We start from the raw sequence: 26264 nt of genomic DNA on the forward strand, positions 1-26264 counted from the left end.
AAAACAGAATGTTTGAGGCTTTCTTTTAGACACGCAACAGCGAAACGCTGCAAGATTTTAAATGTTTCAGAAACAAATTGAACAAAGCCAATTCAAAGTAATGGAAGAGTATTTTAGAACAATTCTCGACAATGACTGTCTACGAAAGAGTGACGTAGTCTGGAAAAAAATTAATAATCCCTTGAATAGAAAGCCAGTGTCAGACGCCGTTGACTGTATGGTGGTTGATAATGTGTTTTTAAGCGGGGAAACACTCGCGAACAGTTTCAATGACTTTTTTGTCCAGATAGGAAACACGGATACTTCCCCGGTTACTTAAGTAAATGTTCCACGGTTATCACGGTCTTTTTTTCTGCCTACTTCTGTTTCTGAGGTGATTACTCTTTTTTCTGGCCTTCGGAACAGTCGTAGCCCCGATGCAGATGGATTAGTAATTAAACCCGCCAAGTACGTACTAGATTTTATCGCTCCTGTCATCGCACACATATTTAACAAAGCTATATCATGTGGTGTTTTTCCAAGTAGCGTGCGAGTTGCTAGAGTGACAGTTATTCATAAAGGAGGCGACAAAAATAGCTTCTCCAACTACCGTCCAGCCTTGATATTGCCAGTTTTTAGATGCGGAGCATATACTCGAGGCTTGTAGTGCGGCGCCGTCCGCAAGCTTCCTCCTCCTTCTTCCACCATCTGTGCATTCCTTCCTCCTCTACACACCGCGCGCGCTTCACTCCTCCACCATCTGTGCACCCTTTCTCCTCTACACACCGCGTGCGCTTCTCCTCTTCACGAACATTCGCTAGCTGTATAATGTAGCGCGCATGCGCCGTCGCGCTTCGAGAACATCGGCAGCTGACGCGCGCGCATGCGCCGTTGCGCTTCTCCCCCTTCTCGAACATTCGACAGCTGACAGTGCATGCGCCGTCGCGCTGTATATATACTCAAGGTCGGCGCTCGCTCGCTCAGTTGCCGCTCGTCGGTTGGTTTGTACGGCGCGTCGACGTCCAAGGTCGCGGTGAAATGAATTCCAACGAATCCACAAACACAATGATCGACGTCCCTTCGACCAGCGCAGCCCTTTCGCATACGTGTGTACGTGTTCACTCATTTAACACCCCCTCCTACAACCACGTTAACCAATTTAGCCATCGACCCAAGTAAGTCGCAATGTAACACCCCATTTCACAACCACGTTAACCAATTTAGCCATCAACCCAAGTAAGTCGCACTTTAACACCCCGTTAACCAATTATATGCTCCGCATCCTCCTCAGTGTTCCCCCGGGGGAAGCTGCGGGCAATTTTTTTCGAAAGGTCTTAAGAAAGTTATTAATACCCGCATCGAGAGCTTTAGTAGAAGATTTATTCTCTTAACTACCTATAAATTCGGATTTAGAAAAAAATTGTTCCTAAGAGGACGCACTCTTGTTTCAAAAAGGGCGCATATTAGAAAACATAGGAAACAAAACATTCACAGTAGGACTTTACCTCGATTTTAGCAAAGCCTTCGATCGTGTCAATCATGATATTCTCTTACAGAAAATGGAATGCTATGGATTTTGGGGAGTTGCATCACAACTTATTCGCTCCTACCCAGACGAAAGACTTCAATTTACTGAAATAGGCACTTACAGATCACGTCTCAGGCGTATCTCTTGTGGAGTACCACAAGGCAGTATTTTAGGGCCAATGCTTTTACTGTTTTACATTAATGATGTAATACAATTAAACACCACTTGTCAGTTCATCATTTACGCCGATGATTGCACTGTCTTTTCTAAAGGCCAGGAATTATGTAGCATTCAAGATGAAGCAAGTACGTTCTGTTCGAAGCTGAATGACTGGTGCAAGGCGAACAGCCTTGTATTGAATGAAGCCAGAACTAAGTGTGTTATATATCGTGCTCACGGCGCGCTAGCTGTAGTACCTGAGGAGCTTGTCCTAGGTCCGTTCACTGTTCGCATTGAAAAATGCATTAAAATACTTGGCATCATCTTAAACGCGCAAATGTCATGGAATGACCAGGTAAACGCGGTTACGCTGAAATTAACTAAGTCTGTAGGACTAATTAGCCGTCATCGACACATACTACCAGCTAAAATAAAAATATTACCTTACGGTGCGCTTTTTAATTCCCACCTATCTTACTGCTTCCTGGTACGGGGTAAAACTACAGCCCTTAATATGTCAAAACTGAGCGTGTTACAAAAGAAAATGGTCCGACTTATTTCAAATGCTCCCTTTCTAGAACACACCGCCCCTCTTTTCAAACAGCATCAAATTGTGAAAATATCAGATATATATACTTACAAACTGCTGTGCTGCTACAAAAAGGCAGCACTCGGGAAATCGGACACACTTCTTAAACTCGCGAACCTTACACAAAACGCAATTTCTTATCATGTCCGATTTCAACCGCCTTGGCACGTTCCATTCTCACGCACACACTATGGAACACAACGTACTCGACACATCGTCCCAACAACATTAAACTATTTGGAAACGCAAGGAACAGATGTTTTATTGCACACAAAAAAGAAATAAGAAGTATGTTCACATAACAAGCTTGCCTTTTCCAATATCGGAGATTACACGTGTTTCGCAAGTTATTTGTGTTTTCCTTTTTCCTTCATTATTCATATGATGAATACATATATATATATTGAAATACAACGATGCAGCTGACGCTTTATTTAAGCAACAGCAAGATGGCGCCGATGATGAAGAGGAACGGGGCGAAGACTCATGATGGTTATTGATAGATGAGGAAGATGACGTACAATGCATTCTCACACTAATTTCCCCCGTAGACGGAAGCGGCCAGCCTGGCCGCGAATTACGCTGTGGAACGCATACAATAGGGCTTGAGACGCGAAACGTGCACAATCTCTCTCCCGCGGCAGCGTTGGTCAGTGGGGACATGAACAGGTGTGACATGGTAGTTCACCGGTGACGTCTGTTCGATAACTTTGTAAGGGCCAAGATAGCGTGACTCCAACTTTTCGCATAAGCCAGGCGTTCGCGCAGGAGTCCACAGAAGTACATTGTCGCCAAGGCGGTAGAGAATTACGTGGTGAGTGGCATCGTAACGATGTTTGCGATCTTCTTGGCTAGCTTCGGTATTTACACGGGCAAGACGACGGCATCGAGCAACGCGGGACAGAAACTGGTCGCAAACGAATGGTGAAGAGTGGACGGGGCCAGAAAAGAATGAAACGTCGAGTGGTGATGTCTGTTGGCGTCCGTATACTAGGGAAAATGGAGAATAGCCTGTGGTTCGTGGAACTGACGTATTATATGCATACGTGACAAAGGGAAGTACGGCATCCCAATTGCGATGGTCCGGTCGGATATACATGGACAGCATGTCACACAGCGTGCGATGAAATCTTTCCGTTGAACCATTGGTTTGCGGGTGATAGCTAGATGTTGTTTTATGAACTGTTTTTGATGCTTGAAGAACTTCACTGAGCATGCTTGAAAGAAATGCCTTTCCCCGGTCGCTCAAAAGGACACGAGGGGCTCCATGACGTAGATAAATAGCATTCAAGAAGAAAGTTGCTACTTCCGAAGCACTTCCTGAAGTGATTGAGGCCGTCTCAGCGTACCGGGTCAAGTGATCAACCGCGGTGACGATCTACCTCTTGCCGTCTGATGTAGTTGGGAGGGGCCCGAAGAGGTCAATTCCGACGACAAAGAACGGCTCTGATGGACAAGGAAGTGGTTGTAGGGTACCGACTGGAGCAGTAGTGGGCCGCATGCGGTGTTGGCAAAGTGCGCACGAGGCAATATATTTAGCTACTGCCGTGGAAAGACCTGGCCAGAAGAATCGACTGCGGATGCGCTTGTATGTTTTGTAGTAGCCCAAGTGTCCTGACGTCGGGTCATCGTGGGAAGCGCGCAGAACTTCAGTGCGTAGTGCGCGTGGTACGACGGGAACCCATCGGTGGTTTCCGGGTGGAAAATATATCGATATAGCACATCGTCCTCCAACTTGAATAGTCGGAGTTGTTTGCGGAGCCTGGCATTAGGGGAAGACGAAGCACCGGTAAGCCGACCAATGATGTCAGTGCAATAAGAATCGGCTCGCTGGTGAGTAGTAAGTACTGACGGACGGGTGGATGAAGGTAGGGAAGAAATGGATGATGTCGACGAGGCGTCCTCCGTATAGCCAATTTACAAGGGGATGTGACGTGTGCCGAGAACTGCGGCAAAGGGCATCGTGACAAAGCGTCGGCATCTTGATGTTGTCTTCCAGTCTTGTAGATGACGTCAAAGTCATAAGATTGTAATCGGAGAATCCAGCGGCCAAGTCGTCCCGACAAGTTTTTGATTGTGGACAACCAGCAAAGAGCATGGTGGTCTGTCACAACAGTAAAATGTCGACCATGTAGGTACGGACGAAATTTTTGGATGGACCAGACAACAGCCAAGCACTATTGTTCGGTTATCGAGTACCTCTTCTCTGCAGAGGTCAGAGTGCGGCTTGCATACGCGACAACTTTCTCGCGAAAGGCATGGTCGCGCTGGAGGAGTACGGCGCCGATTCCTTGTCCACTCGCATCAGTGTGTAATATCGTAGGTGCCTTGTCATCGAAATAACAAAGCACCGGTGGGGATGTCAGTGCCTGCTTGAGTTCTTGAAATGAGGCTTCGCATTGATCATTCCAATCGAAAGAACCGGTACTAGCAAGGAGCTTGTGAAGAGGAGCGGCAATAGTGGCAAAGTTGCGAATGAAGCGGCGAAAGTATGATGCAAGTCCAAGGAAATTGCGTAGTTCTTTGGAACGGAAGGGTCGCGGAAAGTTGAGAACTGCGGAAATTTTGTCCGGATCGAGCTGGATGCCATTTTTAGTAACGAGATGTCCTAGAACTTTTATAGCTGTGTTGCCAAAATGGCACTTCCTTGTGTTTAGTTGAAGTCCAGCGTTGGAGAGACATGTGAGCACTTGATCTAGGCGTTGCAGGTGATCACCAAAAGTGGAAGAAAACACGACGATATCATCGAGGTAGCTTAGACAAGTTTTCCACTTGAGGCCACGAAGAACAGTGTCGATCATCCTTTCAAATGTGGCGGGAGCATTACATAGACCGAATGGCATTACGTTAAACTCGTAAAGACTGTCCGGCGTAGAAAAGGCGGTCTTTTCTTTGTCTGCTTCGTCCATTGGTATTTGCCAATACCCGGACCGAAGGTCAAGGGTGGAGAAGTATTGGGCGCCTTGCAAGGAGTCAAGTGCATCATCTATACGGGGCATCGGATATACATCCTTTCGGGTTATCTTGTTGAGCGCGCGGTAATCAACACAAAATCGTACCGATCCATCCTTCTTTTGTACCAACACAACGGGTGATGACCAAGAACTGGTAGAGGATTGTATGATGTTTCTGTTTAGCATATCGGTCACGTTCTCCTCGATGATTTTGCACTCGGCTGAGGAGACTCGGTAGGGACGACGGCGCACAACTGCCTGACCTTCAGTGTCGATGCGATGATGCGCAACTGTGGTCTGTCCTAGTGCCGAAGCATTGGCGTCGAAGGAGGCCTGGGGTTTCCTGAGCAAATTCAGCAACGCCTCACGCTGAGAAGCAGAAAGGTCAGGATTTATCCCGCGAAAAAAGGAGGAGGAAGTAACAGACTGGGCCTGTTGTGGCTGAGCTGTCAAGGCGTCAAGAGAGACTAAAGATACCGGTTGTGTATCCACATAACATGACACTGCAGAACCTTGGGGTAGGAGGACGGGCTCTGGGGTAGGGTTCAGGCCAAGGATTATCGCAGCACTGTCTTTTAACCACACCAGGCTGGAGGGCACTAGAACGCCACGAGCTAGACAGCTGCTGGAAGGGGTGATAAGGACGTCACCATAGGCAATATTCGGAGAAAAGATGGTGATGAGTTGCTCTTGATCCGGGAGCAGTATGGATTCGGAAGCTGTGAAGAAACGCAATGGTTTTTCGTCGACGCGTTCGCTGCAGTGATCGGTCTTGGTCATTTCGACTACACGTTGACGGCAAGAAATTAATGCAGATGCTGATGAGAGAAAGTCCGAACCTTAAATTAGTTCATGAGCACATGAAATTAAGACAGCGAAGGTGATGTGATGAAGAATACCATAAATGAAGACACGCGCTGTACATTGGGCCGATGGTCTAATTATTGCTCCATTGGCCCCAATCAAAGATAATCTAAGGTAGGGCGTCTTCACTTTCCGCAATCGAGAACACAAGTCGGCACGCATAACTGAAATAGTTGCTCCCGTGTCCACCAAAGCTAACACCCGCACACCTTCCACAGTTACCAATAACATGTTTGACGGTCGTGCAGGAGGACTTGGGTCATTTCGCCGCGATGCAGTTTTCCCTCCAAAAACTGCACTGTTTAGTTTTCCGATCGCTGGGCAGCCAGTTGAGAGACAGGCCAAAGTGGTGAAAGAGAGCGTCGGAGTGGCGAAGGGGAGCGTGGTCGGGATGCACGTGTATTGTTGGTCGTGTTGGAAATGCACACAGGAGACGGTGATCGGTGGTTGGAAGGACTGTCGGCATAACGGTAGTAACCTCGAGCACATGTGTCATCTCGTTCAAAAGCGGCATAACCACGACGTTCATCTTGCTGCCGACGTCGACAGACCCGGGAAATGTGTCCTCGAATTCCACAGTAGTAGCAAATAGGACGTGGGGCCCGCCAGGAAGAATGGTAGGTAGGGTTCGGTGGACGGGCGACTAGAGGTGCGAGATGTTCGTGATCAGGTACAGGTGGTGGTACATAAGACGGCGAGGGTTGCATTGCAGCGATCTGGGCATACAAAGTGGGTTGGGGGCATGGTGGAGCACGGTGGGTGCTTTGAAACGCTCACATTTCTTCCCTAATAATTTCACGCAGATCACTAGAGGCGGGTTGAGCGGGAACGTTGTTAGAAGGAGGTAAAGTGTAGGCTTGCAATTTCTCACGAATTATGGCTCGAATGATGGATCGGAGCTCCATACTGTTTGCCAGGGCGTTCTCAGAGAAGCCGGGTCGCAGGCGGATTGACTGCAAGGTATCAAGCCGCTGGCATACCGAGACGACGTCGGAAACCGTCGAAGGGTTGTGTGCGACGAGGGCGTTGAAAGCGGTAGGTCCCATACCCTTCAGAAGGTGCCGGACACGATCACCTTCTGGCATGGTGTCGTCGATACGGCGGCAAAGTGCAAGCACATCCTCAATATATGAAGTGTAGGACTCACCGTAATGTTGAACGCGTTCTGCCAGTTTCTTGCGAGCAACTTATGAACGGACGGTCGGTGTACCGAAAATGCGTCGGAGCTGGTCTTTGAAGGAAGACCAATCGCGGAAGTCGCTTTAATGATTCAGGAACCACGTCTTGGCAACCTGAAAGACGTAAAACTGGACGCGTGCTAATTTCGTTGCCTCGTTCCAGTTGTTGTAGACACCTACGCGGTCATAGTTGTCGAGCCAGTCTTCGACATTTTCGCAGGCAGACCAGAGAAGATTGGAGGCTCCCGAGGGGGGTTGTTGACCGGGCTAGGGTTGGCGGCTGGTGGTTGCGCCGGCGGGTGGTTTGGTTGGGCTTGCTCTTGGGCCATGGTGCTCTGCTGGCACAAGCGACGTCCCGAACGGAGCTCCAGGAGCTGGCTTTGGACGGAGAGAGGTCGAAGAGATCGGGAAACACCTTCCACCACTTGAAATACAACGGTGCAGCCGACGCTTTATTCAAGCAACAGCAAGATGGCGCCGATGATGAAGAGGAACGGGGCGAAGACTCATGATGGTTATTGATATATGAGGAAGATGACGTACAATGAATTCTCACAATATATATATATATATATTTATATATGGGATATGGCACAACAGGAGCGTTGTCAACAAGGATAAATATATTTATTTCCCAACAGTTTCGGGAGGGGTCCTCCCTTCATCAGGGGATGAGATATACTGACATGAACTTCTAAACTTCGTTGCTGCCGCGTCCCTCTCGCCTTGAAACATGTTTGCGAGATTAAGAGTGAACTAAAAAATAAAAAAAAAACAAAAAAAACAAAAAAGGGGGAGAAAAAAGACGAAAAGAGAAAAGAAAGAAAAGAAAGAAAGTAAAAAAGAGGAAGAACCACTGTCAACACTGAGAACGAAACCAACTGTCCGTGTACGTCCACATACGGTTCTTACCACGTGCTGTTCAGTTCTCAACGTGTGTCGGGCCACCCAAGATTGTCGCCGCAATGCCGGGAGGGTCCGTGACGGCGTGCGTAAAGAAATTGTTTCCCCGAAATGGGTCGGTCGGCGTGCGGCGTGCGTAAAGGAAGGGTTTTCCGTTAATGGGTCGGTCGGCTCTTTTTACCTTCAATCTTCGTTCGTTTCCCTTCAATGGTCATGAAGTGGTAGGCGAACGTAAACACTTTGTATGTGCATGTGGAAAAAAAGAAAAAGAGGGAAAAAAACGAAAAACAAAGAACAAGAAAGGACAGTGTACACGTACGAGTCAGTCAGAAAAAAGCATGGTCTCCAGCTATAATTCTGCATAACTGAAAGCCATAATTGGGACTCCAGTAACGTAATATGCATGCTACATTGCAACATCTGCGGACAAGAATATATCGGCCAAACAGACACGCCATTTCGTCTGCGGTTCAATAATCACCGGTACCACGCCACTTCACTGCCGAAGCTACCTTTATCTAGACATCTGCGCCTGCGAAACCACAGTTTTGAAAATATCAGCGTAACTCTTTTGCATTCCGGTTTCTCAAACAGAGTCGAGCGCGAACAGCATGAGGCATATTTTATTTTCAAATTACGAACATTTGTAGCCGGCATCAACGAGGACCCCGGAAAACTCGAATGCCTCCGAGAAGTAAACCAGGAGGAAATTGGTGTCAAAGATTGATAGCTGGAGACCATGCTTTTTTCTGACTGACTCGTACGTGCACACTGTCTTTTAGTCCTTTGGATGTCCGCTGGATGACGGTGCCTCTATATGGGGAATATATGAGAAATGGTGTGAGATGGTGGTACTTGGAGTGTTCAATAGATGGACGAACGAACACATAGACAGATGCAAGGACGGACGCATAGATGGCCGTCCATGCATCATCATCATTCACTCTCCATCATTCACTCCGTGGATATGGTGCCACTTTTTTTCTTTCTTTGCCGAACCACTACCACCACCACCAGCGTTACCAACCGGTCCCTTCGTGTTTCTTCAACCTTTTGGCAGTTTTTTTTTTCGCGTCGGGAAGAAGTCTGCAGCTTGGTGTGCCATTTTGTCTTATTTCTTGGGTACTTGAAAGACCGGGGCCTCATGTAACGCGCGTTCTGCTCGACGCTCCAGCCTAAACCCAGGTGCAAGGTGAGTGTACTTATATGCTTCTTTCGTCTTTTTACATCCTTTGGCTGCCCATGGTTTCAACACGTCGCCTAGTTTGCGAGTAGCGGAGAAGCAAGCACTATTTTTCACGGTTCGTGGAGTTGACTTATTTCGCGTGTCTGTGCGAATTCTCTACTTGCAGTATGCATTCGAGCGACGTGACGCACCGTTGGAGCTAGCCTGACACCGCCGTCTTGGGAGGTGCTTTCGCGCCGAGGCTGAACCACATGGAGTGATTTTCAGACGTCAGCTTGTCTAATGAGAAAAAAAGAAAAGGAAAACTTGAGCGCACGAGCAGAATTAGCGTCTATTTATTGCACTTATCGGGCACTTTCGATCGCGAATGAAAGTGCAAGGACCGGAATCGATTGGTCGAGCACGTTATCATCTTATGTACCGCTGAATACATACCGTTATCATCTCATGTACCAATGAGTACCTGTTGAAGATGTTTCGTACGCACTTTTTGTTCTTCCTTCTTATCTGTTATTTAAAATACCTGCGCTATAAGCCCAGGACGATCATTACTTTTCTGAGGAACTAAATAATGTGAACGATACCGCCCCAAATTCGTAAAGTTATACGTCAACCAGAAATAGCTTTTTTTTTGTCTAGTGCTGTGGCTGAAAACTGCACCTCTTCCACCATTTCTTGCTCTGGTTCTCGACCGCCAGCCGATATAAAAAGCAGACGTTCGTATCTGATTGCGATTGGGCAATTCGACCCTGATTCGCGAAGCGCATTCGAAAGTGACCTTTGCTTGTGAATGCGCACGGAAGCCTAAATACGTCGCAAAAAAAAAGACCAAGAAGGAAAAAACTGGGTGTATTTTGAGAAACACTGTTTCAAGAGCAATCATGCGCGTGAGCTGACTGAATTATTTAAAAGAAAAGTTACTGCTCATGAAACCAGCAGATATCATTTCGTAAAAATTGACAAACTGGAGTTAAGTGCAGCGTTATCGACATGTGCAAGCACTTATACCGCAGTAGGCTTAGGACGACTCTAGGAGATGTTTTAAGTGCTTGCAAGTTTGTATGCAAGTTACTTCGTGCTACTGTCTAATAGACATCATTCACTGACTGCTAATAGCTTCAATAGCGTTTGGTTCACAGACCTAGTCTGGAGGGTTAACAGACACCTTTTGACGTAAACGGGTCGACTTCAAGCATATTTGGTCATGAATGCCACTGCAACTTTCGCACTGCCAAGCGAGGTTTGTACTCAATATCTCACATTGTTTTATTTAGTCTACTTGTTTTATATTTAACAATTTTTGAACATTTTAATTTAACATTTTTAAGTGAACTCGTTTTCTAAAACGTGCTTTTTATTTGTAAAGATAAACCAGATGATAAATTATGTCTTCTAAACGAATACCTCAAATTTGATGCCCAGGCAAACTCTCTCCATGCAGCCAAGCCACAGTTGCTTGGCCTAATTCGATAGAGGCTTTATGGAAGTCGAAATGTCGTCTTCTTTTTATCTTTTATTTTGTCATGTATTTTCTCTCCTTGAACAGTGTGTAGGCTTTTAATATGAACTGCATTATGAGCTGCTAATGTTAAACAATGCAAGGTGGCCCTTAGAAGTTTGGCTATGATGTGTGATTTAGATAGGTATGTCTGGTTATTACAATTTTTCTCCCGAGTCTAACTGATTTTTCGCTAGTGAATTCCCAGCATGCAGGTGAGGAGAGCCTGGAGAGGATGCCAGCTACACCTCATCTAGCTGTCTTTGGTGACTATGTCATATAAAAATTTTTTGCTCAAAACATGATTTGTGTAGCTTAGCTTGTTATTCAAGGCAAAAGTTCTTGGAAAGATAGAGACGGGAAACTAGAGAACGTGGAATGTCACTGAAGAACGTTTTGACAAGTAATCTTGTCTTCTTGAAGGCTGCAGCGTTCAAGAAGACAAGTAGGCTTGTGGAAAGGCCGTCTCAAGTGACAATGCATGATCATGAATTCTCCAACGAAAATATTGCTTTTCTATGGCCTGACTTGATCTGTAAACTGTGTTATATGCAGATGGTAAGAGAGACTTTGGGCAGTCCCAACCTGCTCCACTAATGTATCACAGGTAGGATGCACTTAAAATTTGAGAATGAGGTTACCTCAAAATGCGAAAATTTGGTGTTTTTTCATTTATATGAATAATGAGGTTCACTAGTCACTTTAGATCTAAAGATCCAGCCAGATAGATTTCTGTCGAATACGTTCACCTTTAAATTGTGCGATTTAATGCATAAATGGCTTGTCTCATGACATTGTGCTTATGCCAGCAAACTTGAACTACATTCTGCATTCCTATTTCCTTTCCTAATAAGGATGTCTTTTTCACGAAGCATATGATAGTTTGTTACTGCTCAACTTTGTTTTCTTTTTATTTCTCGTGCAATATATGTTTGGAAAGCTATTTCCACTGAGAGGTGTTATGTGTTTATCTAAGGGTAACACCTGGGTCATTCTAAGCCAAGTGTCTCAACCATTTCGATTGCCATGTCAATGTATTCGGTCATATCATATCAAGCGTACCTGGTCAATTTTCGGCCATCTCTGATCATGCTAAAATAAGAATTGTGCATGTCTATGTGAATGTGAGTAGTAGTTAAGGAGTCATTATATTTTGCAAAAGAATTTTGTGTTGCCTACTAGATGGCACCCAAGTGAAACTGTGCCACACTAAATAATTTATATAATATTGCTGGTACAAAAAATTATTATAATACAGTGTTTTCGTTAATGTAAAAGTCTACTCTTTCAAGACTCTGAAAGGTTACTCATTTTATCTTTATTTTTTTAACTTGTCAAAAAGTTGCAATATGCTGCATGTTTAGCGTTTTTTATAAAAAGCGCAACTTTTTTTGCAATATTGTAATGTTATATTGTTTTCTGTTTTATATGTTCCACTAATTTCAGCATATGGCAAAAATCATTGCATTTGCTACACAAAATTTCTGTCTGGTGTTATTTAATTTCATAATGCAGTGTCTGTATCACACAATTTAGTGCAATAGACACCCTTCCGGCATTTCACCTCTGAAGCCCAAGTATGTGATTGGCACAGTTTATAAAGCATGGATTTATTTTGTCATTCTATTTTTGGTTCCGATGTACGAGGGGCAGATCATCCCGACTAACCGCTGTGGTAAAGGCAGAGTCAAAGGGGTAGCTCTAAGGGTGCTCAGCCTTCTCAAAATACTTTGCAGGATAAATGTGCAAGTATTCACAAAAGCTTTCATTGCATATTTTATGTAGTGCTACCCATGCCGAACGACAGTAGCATGGCGACGTAGGCTAGTCTACAATTCATATTTACACACAATACACTTGTTGTCATGAGCCATTATCGACATTGCATTGAGAGCCTGCTGTCACCTTACAAAGAAAATGCTACATTGACGGTCTAATAATACTTTTAATTGACAAAGAGACTATAGATGGCACTAATCAGTAATGGCTTTCATCTAAAATTGACAACTTTTGACGGACAAAGGTTTTCTATTGGACAGTTGTGTTGTGTATGAAGTTCACTAAAAAAACGTCAATATGATGAAAGAATACCGTCATTCGCAAACAATGACCTTTAGTTATTTTGACGTAAGTGTTATCAACTTGACGGTTTGCTTGTATTTTGAAATGACGGGAAACACATCAAAATCATTCAATTGTACCGTCATTTCTAAATAACGGCCAGTCGTTATTTTGATATCAATGTTTTCACTTTGACGGTTTGCTTATATTTTGAAATGACGGAAAACACATAATGAAAAAATTGTGCCGTCATTCGAAAATGACGTCCCGTCGTCATTTTGAAGGCCATAAGCTTGTAAATAGAGCTGCCGGTATATTCACCGCCATTTTGACATTTTTTTACAGGGTACCGAAACGTAGCATATACAGTAATTCTAAATTTTAAATACGCACAACGCCATCCAGTGTGTGATTTTTAAACCTAACTAGAAGTGACTACACACTACTACTACGACTAATACTACTACGACTACTAATACTACTACTAAAACTACTGAGAAGCGAACGACCGACACCCTAAAGACTTTCGTTCTAAAAACAGGGCTTCAAAACAGGGTGGTCACACATGTCAAGAAAAAGACTTAGAATCAGCAGCATACGCGTTTTTGCCGAACGTGCTGCCGAGACGACCGCCCCGCTCATCGTAGTGCCGTCTAAGAAGGCACTGATTAAGCAGCAAGATAACTGATGATGGCCTGAAGATTATCCGGACGCGCTGGAATTGCGCTTTTTAACGCGTTGCGGGGAATAGTCAGCGCCTGTATATTCTTACACCGTGTCCTGTTTGCAACGTTTGGAACGTGCCAACTATTGGTAACATAAACCTCTACAACTCTTCAACATCTCTCTGTGCGTGTAATACTTACACATGTATTTGGCGTCGTTTGATGACTTGTCAATAAAAATTCAATAAAAATAATACAGCATGACCACCTTCTATCAGCATGCTTTGCAACACATCGATTCCCAAGTACGTGGGATCTGCCGAATTTTTCATTCATTCTCTTTATGGGCAAAGCTCCATAAAGCGTGGCTCGTGCGTCCGCAATGTAAGTAGTAGTCGAGCGTTGTCGTAGTACGTAGCCACCTTTACGGCCGGACTTAGAGGAGCAGCACGCGCGCACTCATTTGAGTTGATGAGGAAACCCGCGCACGTTAATCATAAATAAGCAGGTGGTTCTTTTTGATGAACTATCCTACAGAGGCGAATATCGGTGACTTGATATTCAATAAAGTTTGCCTTGAATTGGATGCTTACTAAACAAAACCTGTATCAAATGGCGCACTTTGAGCACTATCTTATCAGAAAGCGTTGCCTCGTTAAACACGCTGGGCATAACCTCCTTGGTTTTAACAAGGTTTAGCGAAGGTTGGCCGCAGTGCCAAGAACTAGAGGCCGTGAAAGGTGGAAACTATACACGATGCGCAGGCCATAAGAAAGTGCGCGCGAGGTGCACCTCTAGTCCGGCCGCGCCATGTCTCGTTTAGTCGTTGGAATGTCCGCTGGATGGCAGTACTTCTATATGATCAATATATAATGAAGAGATGCGAGATGGCTTGAAGTGTCCAATAGATGGATGGATGAATAGGCAGACGCAAGGACGGAGAGACAGACAGATGCACGTACGGATAGACACACACATGGATGAATGAACGGACACATGGACCGACGAATGGACGGACGGATGGACGGACGGAAGCACAGATGAATGGAGGGATGGTTGGTCGCATGGACAAACAGAAGCAAGAAAGAATGGACGTACAGAAGCGCGGACGGACTGACGGATGCTTCGCCCTACTCCTCAAATGAGTCATTATCATGGACTTCGTGGATATGCTGTGATTTTTAGATTGTAGTCTAGGGGAAGAAGACGACGAGTATAGGGTCGTGTTGGATCGTGTTCGTCATATGTGTGCAATATTTCGAAATTTTGAGCAACCAGACAAAAAACAGTCTTTCACGTTTTTTTTTTGCAAAGTTTAGGAGAAACGGTAAAAAATATATTTTCGTTCGCATATTACAATAGTTGTCGCCAAATGTCAAAAGCATAACAATAATTATGTAAATAAGAGATGTGAAATGCTTTCTGTCTTTTAACAAACAAACACATAAACTAAAAGATCTAAGTTAGGCCAGCAGCATCATCACGAACATATTCAGTTTGTTTGTGAATGAGTGCTGCTCCCGAGCATTGTTATGGCAGTTATGACAAACAACACAGAAATGCCTATTCTGTCGTGGCTCCTACTATGAAGACATTGATCAGGATTGTAAAATAATGAAGTTCTACCCTTTATTGAGAATGAGTATCAATGGTATGATCTGTAGCTGTTCTCATCAAGTTGAGATGTGGCAATGGGAAACGCCTAGCTGCTATTTCAGTACTAAACGGAGACACCAAGTCTCAGTTTCCCGCCAATTGTCTTCCCGACTGTGAGGTGCATCCACACGTCGGAAACTGTCCTGAGAATTGCAAAACCAGCTTGCACACGGCTTCATGGGCGGATCTCCCCCGCCGGTCACAGAAGTGTAATAGGGAAAGTAAACAATGATGAATAACAGGCACCAAAACATCACAAACTATCCCCACCATGACCACACCTGAACAACTAAGCTGTGCGCGACTAGAGTGTTCGAGTACACTGTAACACGGTACACCTAAATAATTCTATTTGGAAAAGGGAAAGTGTACCTTTGGTAGTGCAACGAAAATAAGAGTAGTGGTGGCGTTGTGAACTTATCCAAACTAGAGATGGCGCTGCTAAGACTTCTTAGAGACTTCTGGTGCTGCTAAGCCTGCTAAGACACGAAGCAATCGTGACTGGCCAATGAGACAAGTAAGGACAAATACCTGGCAAACGTTGTAGAAAGCCTGAGCAAAAACAAACCTATTGATGGCCAGCTAAATGTGTTTAACGGAGAGCTCTCACACGTGCAAGGTTTGTTGTTGAAAGGGTGCAAGATTGTGATTCCTGCTAGCATGAAGCATGAAATACTAGAAAAAATCCACTAAGGGCATTTAGGCATCACGAAGCGCAAGTACAGGGCGCGTGATAGCTTTTTCTGGCCTGGAATGAGTCGAGACGTTGAAGACTTCGTACAAAAGTGTACAGTTTGCAGGAAATTTGCCTACAGCCAGCCCCGTGAAGCATTGCAGATGCGACCGATACCTGAGCAAGCATAGAGCCGAGTAGGTATACCTTTCTGGACCTTTCTCACTACGGCGGCAAAACGTGCCTATGCGTCTGCGATGCATTTTAGACCTTTCCCGAAGTAGAAATGCTCAAAGATGTATCGGCTGTCTAGGTTTTCCGAGCGACAAGTGCCATTTTTGCCAGATAATGTATACCAATGGAAGTGTGTTCCGACAATGGGCCACCTTTTTCGAGCAAGTCTTTTGCCGCGTTCGCGCGAAAGTATGATTTTCAGCATGTCAGTTCTAGCCCTGGCTACCCACAATCGAACGGTCTAGCAGAAAAGGAGGTACAAGTAGTGAAATGGATTTTAAAGAAAACTGATGAAGCAAAGCACGACTTTTGGCTTGGTTTGCTTGCCTGCAGGACAGCACCCCTGGAAGGCAGCGTGGCACCGGTGAAGCTTCTCCCGGGCAGGAAACTAAGAACAAGCATAACGGACTTCGGAGGTGATCCATGTCTCCGCATCATCAAGCATCGTCAGACAGAGAGCCAGAGGTGTCTCCTGCCAGCTCTGAAGCGCAGTGATGTGGTGCGTCTAAAGAAGCAATCGTGGGACACAAAAGCGCGGGTTGTGGAGCACTGCACACAACCTTGATCTTACAATGTGGTCACAGAAGAGAGGAGGATCCTACGACGTAACAGGAGAAATTTGTTGCGAACCAGAGAACATTTTGTGCGTGATTTTTCAGATGACAGCGAGGACGACAATGAGGACGAGCCACTCGACAGCAGTGGAGGTGCATCAGCACAAGAACAGTTACTATCAACTGGGGCATCAGTGACGAACGCTTCAACACTCTCAAGATCACAGAGGCAACGTAGACCACCAAATCGTTTAAGATATGACAGAAACTTTGAACAAGTTCCAGAAGCGTGCTTTTTGGTGCATGCCACTAGCACTGTACTAACACTTCACTAACAATGTACTAACCTTGCGGAGGTGGTGCCATGTTTTCTTGTTGTGTTTTTGTTTTCCGAAAGAAGAAAGATGCATCGTACACGTGGCGCAAGATACGCGCATGAACTGTGTAGAGATGTACCTGATACGCACGCATTCAGCGCATATAACCAGCTGACGTTCAATAAACCGGGTTCTTTTCCCCACCGGCTACCAGGCGTATCATGTCATCGATACAACTATCATCATCATTGCACTGGGGCAATATGGTGGCTATTTTGGGGGTGGGTGCGGGTGGTCGCGGTGCGCGCCCGCAGGTTTATAGACGTTTATTCGCTGCTGTTGCGGGGTGGTATTCGTGTTCACGGCACCCTAACGTCACTGTAAATGTTTCCGCGGTGTCGCCAGGTAAGCAAGAGGCCTCAACTGGCAAAAAACACGTCAATCAAGTAACACCGTTCCGACAACTGTGGCGGGGGGTAACGCATTGGTAGCCATTGTGCGGACGTGCGGAACAGCGTTACAAAGGCTAGAAAAAGCATAGCTTCGCCTCTAAAATTTCAGCCGCGTTGAACGCCCCTAAAGAGAAAGTGCGAACTAACTTATCCTAATGCGGGAAGAGAAGTGAGTAGCTCCACAATACGCGCATTTCATTGGAACTTGCCACGTGCAATTTTTTTTTCGTCCTCTACGGCCATCGCTAAAACTTGAGAGTTTCCGGGGTCTGATTATGGCTGCACTGTAGCTACGATGAGGGTAGAGCTGTAGGTGATGTCCATGGTGGGTGGTCAGCCGTCCTTTAGTGTTTCGGTATTACGGGTGATGTTTCGGTTTCGCGTTCTGCGTTTCGATCGGTCTCAAGTTAAACGCTTGGTGTTGCCTAAGTTGATTTCTGTGTTTTACACGCGCAAAATTTCTAAAATTTTATCAACTGCGCCGAAAGAAATTGAAAAAATAAACTAAAAAGCTTCACGAGCTTCCCATTAAGTAGAGTGTCTAGAAATATATTGCCTAGTGTGCTGAGTGCGCGCATTCCATACGAGAGAGGGTGGGCGTGCATGCGATGACTGCACTCAGATGCCACAAGCGGCGCTGCGTGTCGAGAGGGTGCACGAACGCGCGAAATTCCTCTCATCCTGTTGCTGCCGGAGCCTCGCCACGTTTAAAATCAGTGTGTGACAGCTGCCATCTGATTTACTGTGAAGTTAGACGGCGCCATATGCACACTTCAACAACCTGAAATGCTAAAAGCTAAGCGGCAATGCAAACGAAAGGACGTATATTGAAAAGAAAAAGGTGTCTTGTTTGCCGCACTAACGAATCCAGCACGGTTTCCTGAATGAAAAAGTAGAATTAAGAGGGCAGACAAAAGGCTGTATCCGAAGGCTGTCGCGTGAGAAAAGCATTCTGAGAGTGACTCCATCAAACTATCTTTTCGGATTAGGGTGAACGGTGTCGGGAATGAAATCGCCGTTTAGGCGAAATTTCGAATACTATGTATGGTTTATCTGAAAAACTGAAATACCCTATCAAATTTAATTCACAAAGATTTTTCCCATGTCAACGTCGGACTCTCCAACGTTGTGAGTATCATATGCGGTGAGTGTCAGATTATTCATTGGCTTGTTATCATTCCTTGTTTTCACTCGATTTTCACTCGAATCCTAATGAAATGCAGGCTAAGAGGTAAAGGTTTTAGGGTCTTCTGTGATAATTCTTGCTCTCAAAAATAAAGCACATTTTAAAAAAATAACTCTGGTGGTTATACTGTCAAGGGTTTTTAAAATTGATTTCTTTGTGTACTGCAACCACTTTGAGCATCTATCTATCTATCTATCTATCTATCTATCTATCTATCTATCTATCTATCTATCTATCTATCTATCTATCTATCTATCTATCTATCTATCTCTCCGTCCGTCTGTCTGTCCGTTCGTCCGTTTGTCCGTCCGCCTGTCCATCCGTCCATCTGTCTGTTTGTCCGTCCGCCTGTCCATCCGTCCATATGTCTGTCTGTCTGTCTGTCTGTCTGTTGTCTATTCATGCATCCGTCCGTCCGTCTGTCTGTCCGTCGGTCCGTCTCTCCGTCCATCCGTCTGTCTGTCTATCTGTCCGTTCGTCTGTGTGTCTGTCTCTCCGTCTGTCTTTCCGTGCGTCCATCCGTCTGTCCGTCTGTCTCTCTGCCTGTCCGTCCGTCTGCCTGTCTGGTCATCCCTTTGTCCATCCGTCCGTCTGTTTGCCTGTCCGTCTATCCGTCCATCCGTCTGTCTGTCCATCTGTCCTTCCCTCTGTCTGTCTGTCCATCCGTCTGTGTCTGTCCGTCTGCCCGTATGTCTGTCTGTCCGTCCGTCTTTCCGTGCTTCCATCCATCCGTCCGTCTGTCTGTCTGTCTGTCTGCCTGTCCGTCCATCTGTCTGTCTGTCCATCCATCTGTCCGTCCGTCCGCATGTCTGTCTGTCCGCCTGTCCATCCGTCTGTCTGTCTGTCTATCTGTCTGTCCGTCTGTCTGTCTGTCTGTCTGCCTGTCCGTCCGTCTGTCTATCTCTCTGTCTGTCTGCCTATCTATCTATCTATCTATCTATATATATATATATATATATATATATATATATATGAAAAAAAGAAGACACACGTCGAAAAACGGAAAGGTTTCTTTACGTTTCGGCCGTGGGACCGGCCTTCGTCAGAATAACCTGGTTATTCTGACGAAGGCCGGTGCCACGGCCGAAACGTAAAGAAACCTTTCCGTTTTTCGACGTGTGTCTTCTTTTTTTCATACTATTTACCGGCGTCCAAGAATTTATTCCCTGCAATTATATATATATATATATATATATATATATATATATATATATATATATATATATATATGTATCTATATATGTATATATATATATATATATATATATATATGTATCTATATATATATAAATATATATATATATATATATGTATGTATGTATCTATCTATCTATCTATATATATGTATGTATCTATCTATCTAGAAAAAAAAATATAAGGTAATCAAAGTGAATGACGTATATCAATACAGACTCTTACGAGAGTACTGCCTTAGCTGCAAACGCGCAAACTTTTTATTTACGGAAATGGCGAATCTTTGCTTAAAGGAAAAGGCGTATGTAACAAGAAATACAGAAATGTGGAACGTTCCGTACTTTCGCACTAATTATGGTTTTCAGATGCTTCGATGTACTCTACCGCGAATTCTGAATACTTATATTAGCAAAGGTATAGATGTGTCTCATTTAAGTGTCACAGAATTAGCGGCTCTTTTTGTTCTATAAACTATGTAGCAAACTATGGTATATGTTCTATAAACTATGTATTTATTCAGGTGCAGAAGATTGCTGCAAGTTTCTTTGTTGTGTAAGCTATGTATCAACTACGTTTTCAGGTTTCCTTCCTTTGTGGCATGATCTTTACGTAAAACAATGTGAAAGTGTATGATATTGTGATGTCCTTCATCTGCTGCCATTGTTCACAAAGGGGGCGGAGGATCCCTCAAGCCGTCATTACGGCTTTTCCCTCCGCCTCCTGTTACACTGTACTGTGACGAAGCAAATAAAGCAATCAATCAATCTATTTGCCTATCGAATCGCCTACGTCTGGGTGACCTCACGATCACTCTCTTAACTTAGGATCTTCGAAATACTTTGCAATAAGAGCCAAATGTTCGTGAAACTCCAATGCTGGTTCCAGTGTTGACTATTCAGTTTCTTGCATACATTTAGCGCCACTTCATAAAGTTTCACTTCATAAAAAATTACAACAGAGTTACCTTGCACAGCATCGATTCCCAAGTTACGTGGGATCTGCGTCTTTTTTTTTCTTTGCGGGCAGTAGCGGATGGCGAAACGTATGCCAAGAAATTATCTTCATTTGGTATTGCAAAGCGCCAGTATTGTGAAAGCAATTAAGTAGTTCTTATACAATAAAGCATTATCTAACAAAAACACTCCCAAAATGCAGGGAACTGATAGTTGGCCTCACGCGGCTCGGCCTCCTGCAGGCTTCGCAGCGCTTGCGGAGCGCAAGGATTGAACGCAAATGCACCCATTCGCACAGCAGCGCACAATGTGGGTGCTGTCGGCAGTCATCAGCTGTGGGGCCATCTCCTAGCCCGCGCTAAGCACACTAGGCAGTATATTTCTAGACACTGTACGTTAAGCTCGCGCCCTGTCATGCGGCTGCTGGCGTGTACCCCAGTGTGGCCAGTGTACATTCTCGGATCGTGCCTCAAGCTCAGCGCTCCGGTGATTCCAACAATGTTCCCTAGATGGCGTGCTGGCACACAGAGCTCGGTGTAACTTTGGGAGAACTTCACAACGGATTTCGAGTCGACAGGCGGTTAGACGATAACCTGTTTGTTCTCACTCAGTGTATAGAAATATCTAAAATAGAGAATAGGCCCTTGTACGTGGCTTTTCTAGACATCACTGGGGCATACGACAACGTTAATCAGGAAATTTTGTGGGATATATTGAAAGGAATGGGCATGGGCGACGACTGTATACAGCTTTTGAGGGAGATATACCGAGAAAATACAGTTTGCATAGAGTGGGAAGGAATGCGTAGCAAAGAGAACGTTGAGGTTAGCAGGGGTTTGAGACAGGGATGTCCTTTGTCCCCACTGTTATTCATGCTGTACATGGTGAGTATGGAAAAAGCGCTAGAAGGTAGCAACATTGGTTTTAATCTGTCACACAAACAGGGCGGCATGATGATTGAGCAGAAGCTTCGAGGTTTATTTTATGCGGACGATATCGTCTTATTTGCGGACAGTCGAGATGATATACAGCAGCTGGCGAATATATGCGGAAGGGAAGGTGAAGCTCTTGGACTAGGATTCAGTGTAACGAAGTGTGGTTTGATGGTATTCAATGATCCCTGTGATCAGACGGTGTCCATACAAGGCCAAGAAATACCGAGGGCAAGTGAATACAAGTACCTTGGAGTATGGGTAAATGAGAGTGATAGATACATGGAGGTACAGGAAAAAGCCTCGGCAGCAAAAGGAAAGAGGAATGCGGCAATAATGAAGCACAGAGCGTTGTGGGGATACAATAGGTATGAGGTACTTCGAGGCCTGTGGAAGGGTGTAATGGTTCCAGGGCTTACTTTTGGGAACTCAGTGGTGTGCATGAGGGCAGAGGTGCAATCGGGAATGGATGTAAATCAAAGGACTGTGGGACGCCTCGCGTTGGGTGCTCACGGGAAGACGACAAACGAGGCTGTAAAGGGCGATATGGGGTGGGCAGGTTTTGAGGCGAGGGAAGCGCAGAGCAAAATAAGGTTCGAAGAAAGGCTAAGAAATATGAAGGAGAGTAGATGGGCAGAGAAGGTGTTCCGTTATTTGTATAGGAAGAGCGTGGACACACAGTGGAGAAAAAGAACTAGAAGACTCACTAGTAAATATACGGCTGGTATTGTGAGCCATATGTCAACAAAGAGCGTTAAGGGAAAAGTCAGGGAGGCGGAGAGGATTTACTGGATGGCAGCTATGGAGAAAAAACCGGCTTTGAGTAACTACCGAAAGGGCAAAAATGAAATAAGGAGGGAGGCATTTTACGATAATTCAAGGGGAAGCACTTTACTGTTTGAAGCGAGATCGGGTTGCCTTAGAACGCGTAGTTATAAAGCAAGATTCAGTAAAGAAGAAGAACAATGCACATGCTGCGGGAAAGATAAGGAAACGGCCGAACATGTTCTGATTGAATGTGGAGATATCCACCCAGGTGTACGTTTGGGCACGAACCTACAGGAAGCCTTGGGTTTTAGGGACAACAATGGAAAGCTGAACACACCCGCGATTGAAATAAGTAAGAGACGGTTAGAGTATTGGTGGCAGAAAATTAGAGAGAAAGGACAAAAATAAATATTGGAAAAATAAAATATGGACAGTGTGCCGTAAATGGCAGAGAACTTAAGCTGAAAATTTACCTTTTTTCCATTAAGATAGAATTTATCGAAGTAGAGGCATTAGGCCAACATAAAAAAAAGAAAAAAGATTTTTTTTTTTTTGTCGAGCCTGGTGGCATACTTGTCACCACCCCGTTATAAAGGGGACGCTCATAGCATCCATCCATCCATCCATCCTCGGTAGCGCTAGCAACCGCCCGTTCTAAAGGCTACAGCCATATCCATCCATCCATCCATCCATCCATCCGTGGTTTTCGATGGCCTGCGTGCTCGCCTCCTAGCGACTATACGTTCACTACGCTCTCTTCGCTTTGTAGACACAGCAGCACGTGACAAGTCCTTAACAATGAATGTTTCGCACGCCTCCCGAAATCCTCTTAAGCCCCCTCACCTGCAATATCGCAACCCTGTTCAAGAACACCTGACAGCTCCACGTCGGCCATTTATGAGCGTTAGGCCTTAGGCTCACGGCAGTGGCCAGTATGGCATAAAGGGGCTGGTTGATAACGTGCTCATCGAAGCAGCCGACGCTGTACAGTGGCGGCCGCTGAACGTGCCCGACAACACTGCCTTCACCATACACATCATGTGCCGGCTAGTTAACCAGCCTTCCTATAGAAATGTTCTCGCCAAGGAACGCCCCATGCAACTCAGAGCAAGCTCTTTTAACACCATTCACTTTGTGGATATGGCGTTGATTCTTCTTTCTTGGAAATTTTCTGCTTTTTTCCGACTTCGCGTTTCTTGTTCTTCTGGGTTGCCATTTACGTTTCATTTACTCTCTCAAAAGGTGTTTCCGGGGGAGGAAAAGTCAGCATGGAAAACAGTTCTAGATTTGTGGCCTTCGCGCGCGTTGGGAAGCCGCATTGCTGAGCCCCGTCCTCGAATGTTAGAAGTGGGCCGTCCAGCGGGCCGAGGAAGCTGCAGGATTCGAGGACTCCTGACCGTAACCTAGGCGGGGCTATTGGCAGTAATCGGCTTTTTCCGAGTTCGAACGGCCCCTCCAGTGGAGATCGTCGAAATAAAAAATACGTGATGGTCCTTGGCCTTGTGATATAGTTCCCCACACGCCAGTAGGCAGTCGTGGAGGCCTGCACTGGCAATTTTTCTTTTCTTTTGCTTGTTTGTGACACCACATGTCTTTTGGTCCACTGCTGTCGTACTTCTGCCGTCTCACTTGGCCAGGACAATGCATGTCGCGTGCCTTAATGACGCCTGCTAGCATGCGCAGACGACGTGCACAGAAAAGGTTCATTCCAAAGGCGCGCTAAGAAAACGCTTTTTGGCCTAGTTATGCAAAACGAATATTTGTGCATAAACATATGTAGTTCACTTTCGCCTGTTTAACTACCGCAACAGTTTGCTCGTTAGTTATGCATTTAACGAGGAACTAGAGTTTTTTTCGGGCTGCTGGGTGTTTTGTGCATAAATTATTGAAATACTCAATCAAATCTAAAATACCTTTTTTAGATTTGTGTTGGTATATCGTGGAATCATCCGTTCGTGTCAGTGGCGTAGCCAAGTGTTGGCAAACCAAGCCCATGTCCCCCCCCCCCTACATGAAATTGAAATTTTTAGTACCACTTCCCTGCCCGAAACCCACTTCAGCTCAAAGAAATCTACCCCCCCCCTCTTGCCTCTTGAAAAATTTTTCGCCTAAGCCCCTTGTTTGCGATAAACACGGTGTTAATACACTAACTGAAGTTATGTATGCCATGTAGCTGCCTGTTAATGGTGGTTAGCCGGGGTGTTCATGTGACAGCAAAATTAATGGGCTTTAGTAGAAACAGGGTGTAGCGAGAAGTCGAGCCGTCGAAACTTGCTAAAACAAATTAAAACTTTTTTCTTCAGAAGAAAAACATTTGACGTGTCAACCCTTCATCAATCGCATTTTTTTAACTTTTCTTCCTGCCCTGGCGTGTGCAGAATTCTTGATGTGCAGAATGATGTACAGAATTCTTTCTAGGTAGAATCTTGATAGGCAGTGCATCTGTAAACCGGATGAATTTACTGGATATCTCCTGGACAGGCCAGAATTCCACAAAACTCGGCTTATAATTTTGTTAAGCTGAACCTGTCCAATTTGATACGGTGGTCGTTCACCACGTGGTGCTCAGCGAGTGCACTCCTCTGAAACTTGAACTTGCAAACGTTGGTTTTATGTTGCCGCAGGCGCTTGAAGAAGTGCTTTCCTTCCCCAAGTACAAAGCGTGCCAACCAGCACGTGGTATGAAGCAAACCAGCGCGCGCGCTTTCCATTCCGGCAGCACTTTTTTTGCGCACAGAAAGGCGCAGGGGCCAGCAATCCACCTGCTCAAATCCACTTACATGAAATGCATGTTTCTACAGTTTAAAATGGCGGATTCCGCGGCTTTCTTCAAGCTTTATAAGGCGATGGCCCAAAGCACCCCACATGGAGACGGCCAGTTTCAGTCATTTTATCCACAATGTTTGAAAAAAAAATACAATTTACCGATCACTTTCTTTGCCAAGGCCTGAAGGCGGACAGCTGTCCTACGCCCTGACAAAAGAATTCATTGGGTGTGCTCTGGGAAAACGGCACCTATAAGACGAAAAAAAATGGCAGATCCCTCGTAATCAATGATATGCGAAGCACGATCGAGGAAGGTTACAGGTCACTTTAAGATCACCACATCGTTACAAGGTGGAGGTAAATTATGCCGACATTACTTTCATGTCATGATTATTATGTTTGGATGTGTCGTTTGCCTTTGTCATCTATTCACGTCATGTGATGCCAGGGTGCACATTAAAGAGCCCCAGGTGTTCGAAATTTTCGGAACCCTTCACTACGGCGTCTTTCATATTCATAAGATTGTTTAAAGCGTTAAACCCCACTCAACAATTAACGTTACGTGATGTAAATTATAGTATATGTGAAGCTAGTGTAACGGCCGCGAGCATGCCATGAACGTGGTAGGTTGCCATTTCTTTCATGAGACGTGTGTAATCATTATCAAGCTTGCACTAGTCATATACCTTTATCATCCATTGACGTCACGGAACATTGAATCTAGTATACGTGGAGCTAGCGAAACGGCCGCGAGTGCATCATGAAGAGCCCAATATACTCCAACCTGACGTTGACGCATGCACACGCTGGACACAGCGACGCTAAACGTTAGCGAAACGCGAGAACTTTATAGTCTCACGCCAGGGGTGACCAGCATCCATCTGTGCGGCCCGACGGCAACCAGCGCGAAATGGGACATGTCATATTTCGTGCCGATGCGTTGCTCAGACAGCACTGCGTCTGCCTCTTTTCATGGCGGAGGGACGCCGGAGGCGCTGAAACGCGCATGCGTCAA

This window comes from Rhipicephalus microplus, unplaced genomic scaffold (assembly GCF_043290135.1).
Source record: "Rhipicephalus microplus isolate Deutch F79 unplaced genomic scaffold, USDA_Rmic scaffold_14, whole genome shotgun sequence".
NCBI classification, from domain to species: Eukaryota; Metazoa; Arthropoda; class Arachnida; order Ixodida; family Ixodidae; genus Rhipicephalus; species Rhipicephalus microplus.